Here is an 8856-nt window from a genome sequence, read left to right as displayed (position 1 = left end):
AAAGATGATAAGGGGAAGACAATAGAAAAGCAACACCCTAAGGCTAGTATGCAAGAGAAGACTAGCTCTATAATGTGCCTTAAATGTATTGGAAGAGGACAAATTACTTCTCAATGCCCTACCAAGAAAACTATGATTTTGAGGGGCAAAGACATTTATAGTAGCCAAGATGAGGCTACTACTTCACCTTTCTCTTGTGAAAGTGAAGAAGCAAAAGGGGAAGGATCTAGCGAAGAAATCTACCCCCAAGAAGAATGACAACCTTTAATGGTTAAGGAGGAGCGTAAGGAGGTAAGTGTCTCCTCCAAGATGTTAGCTAAGAAGGAAAGTCATTTTGCAATAAAGACAAATATTAAAGAAACTTCCCCTCTTAGACAACCTCCACATCTTCTACTTTGTAAAAAGAAACTTGTTAGCACTGCCAGACCTCTTGGGTTTGATATTATTCCTCAAGTAAAGGAGTTGTTGGATGAGGGTTTGGTTCATAAGAGCTTAAATCCTTGTGCTTTGTTGGTGCCCAAAAAAGGTATTATTAGGCATTAAATCCCTAAAATAGGTGATATGATGAATGTGTTGAGTGCTACAACCCTCTTTTGTAAAATCACTCATGCGCCCAACATCTTTAAGATTCGTGTAGATAGGGACTTATTAGGTAGGTTTGTTCTTATTTTTGGTTTCAATACAAACCTAGGTGCTCATATGGGACACCTTAGGTTTGTTGTAATTTTTTGTAGGAATAATCATCATGAAAATAAAGAAAAAGGTATGTTTTATTCCATTGCTTTCCTTAACTTTTAAATAGTGATGAAGGGGTTGCCATAGACCCTAAGAGAATAAAGGTCATTCATGTGTGGCCCACTCGACCAAGTAAAAGGGAAATTTGGGGCTTCAATGACTTATCAAACTTTTACAAAAGGTTTGTCCCATACTTTTCTATACTTGTAGCACCACTCATTGAGTTGGTGAGGAACCATGTTCTCTCATGGGAAGATAGCCAGGAAAGGGGTTTCAGTCCTTATCCTACTCTAACATACCCAACACCACTAATACATATGTTTTTATTCTTTTTACAGGTGTTGAGGAAAGAATCCCGGAGTTTCAAGAACCTTTATATTTGAGGTCAAATCCTTTTCAAGGGGGTAAGGGGAATGATGCATTCTAACCCCCCAAGGGCATTGGATAGAAGACTCCAAGAAGATTGAGCCAGAGAGACAAGAGAATGCCCTAGGGTTGTTATGAGCCTTGGGGTAGATTTTGGGCCCATGGGCTAAGTATGAGCCAACTTATCTTTGTACATATTAGATTAGGAATTCATTATTTTTGGGCCTTGTATTTAGGACTCCATAATGTAAGTAGGGTACTCTAGTAATGTAGGATTTTTCAACCCTAGTATTTTAGGGCAACTAGACTAATTTTTGTATTATGGATAGTTTTGTAATTTCACGTGCATTAAGTGAATATTTGATGTGTGTGTTCGGAGATAAATTTAATTGAATTGGGAGAAGCCCAATCCAATTAAATTTTAGAGGGGGAGGTGAGCATTTGCTTGCTACACCCCATTGCCACATCATATAGTCACACTTTGTGCATGTCTTTCATGCTTTACATGCCTCATGATACCTAAGCACCTTTAGTGGAGAATCTTGGACTTAATCTTGGATTAGTGGGTTGAACCATAGCTAAAATTCACTAATCATAATTAGTGAAATTTTGGCTCCAAATTTGACTCCACAAATTCAAATTCAAGTGAAATTTGAATAGAAATTCAAATTTTCCTCCAATTTTGTGTGACACTTAAGCTATAAATAGAGGTCTTGTGTGTGCATTTTTTCAACTTTGATCATTTGAGAATTGCACTTCAAAGTTAAGACCTCATTTGAGGCATAAAATTCCATGCTCCTTCTCCCTCCACTCATCTTCTTCTACCTTCAAGCTCTTATCCATGGCTTCCTATGGTGGTGAGCTTGTTCTTGACTCATCTTCTCCTTGAAGTGGCATCTCCAATCATCTTTATCATTGATATTCAGGAAGCAAAGGACTCCATTGATGAAGAAGATCCAAGGCCTACAAGCTCCACATGGAGCCACATCATGATTAGTGATTAGTGAATTTTAGTTATGGTTCAGCCCACTAATCCAAGATCAAGTTCAAGATTCTTCACTAGGTGTGCTTAGGTGTCATGAGGCATGTAAAACATGAAGTACATGCACAAAGTGTGACTATATGATGTGACAATGGGGTGTAGCAAGCAAATGCTCACCTCCCCCTCTAAAAACCTAGAGATAAATGGACGGAAGAGGATAGAAGAAGAATCCAATATAATCTTAAAGCCAAAAACATTATTACTTCTGCCCTAGGAATGGATGAATATTTTAGAGTGTCAAACTGTTCAAATGCAAAGGAGATGTGGGATACTCTCCAACTTACACATGAAGGCACCACTAATGTGAAAAGATCTAGAGTCAACACCCTTACACATGAATATAAATTATTTAGGATGAACACTAATGAGAACATCCAAAGCATGCATAAAAGATTCATGCACATAGTCAATCACCTTGCCTCCTCAAGAAAAGCCTTTCCTAATGAAGATTTAATTAATAAAGTTTTGAGATGCTTAAGTAGGGAATGGAAGCCCAAGGTAACTGCCATTTCTGAAAGTAAAGATCTTTCTTCTATGTCTCCTGCCACTCTTTTTGGCAAATTGCAGGAACATGAAATGGAACTTCAACATCTCAACCAAAATGAAGAGACCGACAAAAGGAAAAGAAGCATAGCACTTGAAGCCTCCTCCTCAATGCAAGAAGAAGAAGAAAAAAAAGAATTTGATGATGAAGAGAAATTCTCACTCTTTGTGAAGAAGTTTCATAAATTTGTTAAAAATAAAAGAATGGAGAGATGCCATAACTTCGATAATGGGAAGAGATCTCAAGAAGGTTCCCCAACACTTAAATGCTATAAGTGTAATCGACCCGGTCACATAAAGGCACACAGTCCCACAAATGAATCATGGCCAGAGAAGAATGAGAAGAAAACCCATAAAGAAAGAAGATCCAAGAAGGCGTATATTGCTTGGGATGACAATGACTCATCCGATGGTTCGGAGAAGGAGATTAACCTTCTATCCAAGGAATATGAGAGCGATGAGAACATCTCTCAAGAAGATTAAGCAAAAAGAAAAAGTCTGACTTTCATCTTTGAAGATCTAGGCACTTAAATCATGAAAAAGGTAACATCAAAACCATTCTCTTTTAAATTAAGTTGATTGAATCTTTGCTTTCAATTAACTTGTTTATATGATGACTAACAAAATTTTATTTGTTTGTCTTGGTTGATTGCTATTGTGAATTTTGTGCTTATATGTTTGTTTGAGTTAATTTTCTTTCTCAAAGCATGAAGTTGTTTTTACAAATGTTTGATAATGTCTGTGTTCTATATCCTTCAATCCTTGTTTGATTCTTGTTTGGTATATTTGAATATACATGATTAATTTAATTTATTTTTAAAGATTATGTTTGAAATGATTATGCATAGTTTGACATGATTGAATTTTTTAGAATTATATTGGTATGCAAAATAGTTGTATTAAGTAAAGAATTACCATGATATGTGTTGATAAGTTTTACTTAGATTTTAGGGGATAGTTCTCTGGTAATCGATTACAGTCTACATGTAATCGATTACATGAAAAATTTTAGTTCTGGTAATCGATTATAGGATCTATGTAATCGATTACAGCGCGTCTCCCTCTATAAATTCAAAACGTCAAAAACGCAGTCATTCGCGATTTCTTCTCCACGACGAACCATTTTCTCCCAAATTTCAAAATCACATAACTTCCTCATTTCTCAACCAAATCACGTCCCACAAAGCCCAAAATTCATCATTTTTTATTCTCTTTCATATCCACCGATCAAAACTTCCAAAAAATCCTTCAAATGGCAGAACCATCAAAGAAGCGAAAGGGCGTTTCGACTTCATCCATAATCATCGGAACTCGAATTCACGGATCATCCAAGGCGCAGACAACCCAAATTCCTCCCTCCATATCATCTCCTACGTTGTTTTCCTCAGAAGAACAATGTATCCTATACAATTCTCTATTTTCTTCTTGTTCCATTATCGACCCTAAGTTCGTTGACTTAGCTTTCTTTGATGATGAAGTGTTTGATTGCTTTCAAGCATTTCTAAATTCTAGTTTAATTTAGTTTATCTCCATGAAACATCCTTTTTACCGTGAATTGGTTAAAGCCTTTTATTCTAACTTGGAAATTCAAGAAGATTCCTTGATTTCCAAAGTTTATGGGATTAAGATGGTCATAGATCAGTCCCTTTTCTTTGAACTCACTCAATTATCCAGTGACGGTGTACCATTTGAGGGTACACTTGATGATGAGTGGAAGTTCAATTTTTGTGTTTCTGATGCCCGCCAGATGGTTTGCACCAACCAAGTGGATATGACTGGAAGGCTTCTTGCTGGTTCATTGGCATTCGAATGCCGCATCATACACTTCTTGATTGTGCGTATCCTACTCCCTAGATCATCCAATCTTGCACATGTTTTTGAGGAAGATTTAATAGTTATGTGGGTTTTCTTAACCGGTCGTCAAATCGATTGGGCCCATCTTGTGAGATATCGCATGCATAAGGCATTGCGATCAAATGCTCCACTTCCATATCATCATTTGATCACCTTGTTCTTACAACATTTTAATGTCCCTCTTGACTCTGAACCTTTTGTTAAAGTCAAGAGATCTTTCTCTATCGGTGAGAATGTGGTCTCCTCTTTTGGATACCGCAAAGAGAGAGATGTTTCTTGGGTGAAGAAAGACGCTTCAGTACAGGTCGTTGAAGACCGTTCTCCATCACCACCTCCGCACAACATTCTTGACAGGTTGGATGGACTCCACACCTTCGTCTGTGAATGCTTTGACTCATTGGACAGTCGTATTGATGTCATGGATGCATGGTTTGCAGGAATGGATACACGCATCACCAAGCTTGAGGAGGATGTGAGTTATGTTCGTCAGTGCTTCGACCTTCCACCTCCATCCTCATAGATTTAGTTTATTATTATTATATTTTAATCTTAAGCCTTGTATTTGGCTATGTTTTTATGACATTATTCTCTGAACATTTGGGATTTTTTTTAGTATTTGCTACGTAGTTAATTATGACTGAACATGGTGATTATATTTATTTGCTCTTAGATGTTTACGATTATGTGTTAGTTATTTTCATGATATATGTCTAGTTGTATGTACTTGCATTTGGTATTATGCTTTGTGTATGTTTTAAAATTATTTATGTATGATTTTATTTTACGCACTTTGGCTTTTTGATGATGCCAAAGGGGGAGAGAAAATGGGTATTTTAAAAATCAAGATATTATATTTTCAAAGCTTTAAAAATAAGCATAAATTCAAAAAGAAAGGAGGAGAAAGAGATGAGTGAACGGTAGAACAAAACTTGTATGTATCCTCTTGATTTCAGGATTGTCTTCATCAAAAAGGGGGAGATTGTGGAAGCAATGCCTTCCAAGATTATTTTGATGATGCCAAAAAATCAAGAGTCAAGAAAGTTTCAAAGAATCAAGAGTCAAACAAGTTTCAAGAATCAAGATCAAGATCAAGATTCAAGAATAATCAAGATCAAGATTCAAAAATCAAGATTCAAGATTCAAGTAAAGAATCAAGACTCAAGATTCAAGAATCAAGAGAAGACTCAATCAAGATAAATATTAAAAGAGTTTTTCAAAAGCTATTGAATAGCATAATTTTGTTCAAAAGAATTTTTCAAAAGAAAATTTTTACCAAAGAGTTTTACTCTCTGGTAATCGATTACCAGAAGGCGGTAATCGATTACCAGTAGCCAACATTGTTTTCAAACTGATTTACAAAGCTGTAATTGATTACCATAATCATGTAATCGATTACCAATGTTTTAAAACATTAGATTTCAAATTTCAAGAGTCGCAACTTGTGATAAAACATTTTCAAATTATTTCAAACTTGTGTAATCGATTACACAATACTTGTAATCGATTACCAGTGTTTCTAAACGTTTTGATTTTCAAATTTAAACATGAAGTGTCACATCTGTTGATGTGTAATCGATTACACTATGATGGTAATCGATTACCAGTGACTTGTTTTGAAAAATAAATTACCAAAAGTCACAATTCTTAAGGTGACTTGTTTCTGAAGATTTTTTCAAATGTCACAACTTTTTAAGTGACTAGTTTTCACAAAAGTCGCAACTCTTAAAATGACTAGTTTTAAAGAAATTGCCAAGAGTCACAAACTTTAACTTGAGTCATCAAATGATTATAAATATATGACCATGGCACGAATTTCAAATACTGATTCCTTTTATGCATAACAGATTTCTTTCATCTTTCTAAAAGTTTTTGTTCAATACTTTCTCTTTTCAGAAAAGTTCATTGACCAAAAACTTGTGTTATTCTTCTTCTTCATTCCTTCTCTCTTGTCAAAAGATTCAAAGGACTAACCACCTGAGATATCTTCTGTTTCTTACAAAATATTTCAAAGGACTAACCGCCTGAGATATCTTTTTCCTTTCCCTTTAAACAAAATATTTCAAAGGTCTAATTGCTTGAGATATCTTTTGTTTCCCCTTACAAAGATTCAAGGGACTAACCGCGTAAGAATTCTTTGTCTTAACACATTGGAGCGTACATCTACTTAGGTTGTGATATTGATAACAAGAGAGGGTACATCTCCTGTGGATCAGTTCAAGTAGAGCGTACATCCACTTGGTTGTTCAAAGAGAACAAGGGAGGGTACATCCCTTGTGGATCTTTGCTTGTAAAGGATTTTACAAGGTTATTGGAAATCTCAAGAACTGGTGGTTGCTTGGGGACTGGATGTAGGCACGAGTTGTTGCCGAACCAATATAAATCTTGTGTTTGTCTTCTTCTTCCCTACACTCTTTATTTTCCACTGTGTACATTTTATTTCTACTTTACTTTTGTCTAAGTTATTGTTTCTGTTCATTACTTTCTCTTAACTTAGTAGTAAAGCCTAATTGAATCTAGTAATATTAAGAAGGATAAATTTTTAATTAGTCAAGACACGTTCATAATTAATTTAACCCCCCCCCCCCCCCCTTCTTAATTATTCCAAGGCCACTTGATCCAACACTTCTCAATGCCCCACAAAGAAAATCATGATCATGAGGGGTCAAGACATTTATAGTAGTCAAGAAGAGACTACTTCTTCTCCTTCCTCAAGTGGAAGTGAGTGTGAAGCCAAGGGTGATGAGCATATTGAAGAGGTTTACCCCTATGAATAAGGTGATCTTCTAATGGTGAGAAGGCTCCTTGGGAGTCAATCTTGTGACCTAACCCAAACCCAAAGAGAGAACATATTTCATACAAGATGCAAGGTTTTAAACAAAAATTGTTCTCTCATTGTGGATAGTGGGTCTTCCTGCAATTGTTGTAGCACAAATTTGGTATCCAAGTTGAGTCTCACTATTATTTCCCACCCAAAGCCTTATAAACTTCAATGGCTCAATGAGCAAGGGAAAATGATAGTCAATCAACAAGTAAAGATACCCTTTTCTGTAGGAGACTATTGTGATGAAGTTTTATGTGATATAATCCCTATGGAAGCAAAGTACATATTGTTGGGTAGACCATGGCAATTTGACAAGAAAGTAATCCAGAATGGTCTCACCAATGAAATAACCGTCACCCATGGAAGCAAAAAGTTCAAACTTGTTCCCTTGACAACTTCACTAGTGGCTGGGGATCAAGTACAAATAAAACTCAAACAGGATGATGAAAAGAATAGAAAAAGAAAAGAAGAACAACCTTTAATGGTTAAGGAGAAATGTAAGGAGGTAAGTGTCTCCTCCAAGAGGTTAGTTGAGGAGGAAAGTCATTCTGCAATAAAGATAAATATTAAAGAAACTTACCTTCTTAGACAACCTCCACATCTTCTCCTTTGTAAAAGGACACTTGTTAGCATCGCCACACCTCTGTGGCTTGAGGTTATTCCTCAAGTAAAGAAGTTGTTGGATGAGAGTTTGGTTCGTAAGAGCTTAAATCCTTATGCTTTGTTGGTGCCCAAAATAGGTATTATTAGGCACCAAATCCCTAAGATGGTGGTATGATGAATGTGTTGAGTGGTACAACCCTCTTTTGTAAAATCACTCATGCACCTAACATCTTCATGATTCGCGTACATATGGACTCTTTAGGTAGGTTTGCTCTTATTTTTGGTTTCAATACAAACCTAGTTGCTCATATGGGACGCCTTAGGTTTGTTGTGCTTTTTGGTAGGAATAATCAACATGAAAATACAGAAAAATGTATGGTTTATTGCATTACTTTCCTAAATTTTTTAAATAGTGATAAAGGGGTTCTCATGGGCCCTAAGAGAATAAAGGTCATTCTTGAGTGGCCCACTCCACCAAGTATAAGGGAAATTTGGGGTTTCCATGACTTAACAAACTTTTACAAAAGGTTTGTCCCATATTTTTCTATACTTGTAGCACTATTCATTGAGTTGGTGAGGAAAAATTTTCCCTCATGGGAAGATGCCCAAGAAAGGGGCTTTCAGACTTTACCCTACTTTAACATACCCAATAATATATATGTTTTTATTCTTTTTATAGGTGTTGAGGGAAGAAGCCCAGAGTTTCAAGAACCTCTGGATTTGAGGTCAAATCCTTTTCAAGGGGAGGGGATGATGCAATCCTTTCCCCAAGGGCATTGGATAGAAGACTCCAAGAAGATTGGGTCAGAGAAGCAGGAGAAGGCCCTAGGGTTCTCATGAGCCTTAGGATAGATTTTGGGCTCATAGGCTAAGTATGAACCCACTTATCTTT

Source organism: Glycine max, chromosome 2, assembly GCF_000004515.6.
Source record: "Glycine max cultivar Williams 82 chromosome 2, Glycine_max_v4.0, whole genome shotgun sequence".
Classification (NCBI taxonomy): Eukaryota; Viridiplantae; Streptophyta; class Magnoliopsida; order Fabales; family Fabaceae; genus Glycine; species Glycine max.
Note: the sequence above shows the minus strand (reverse complement) of the source record.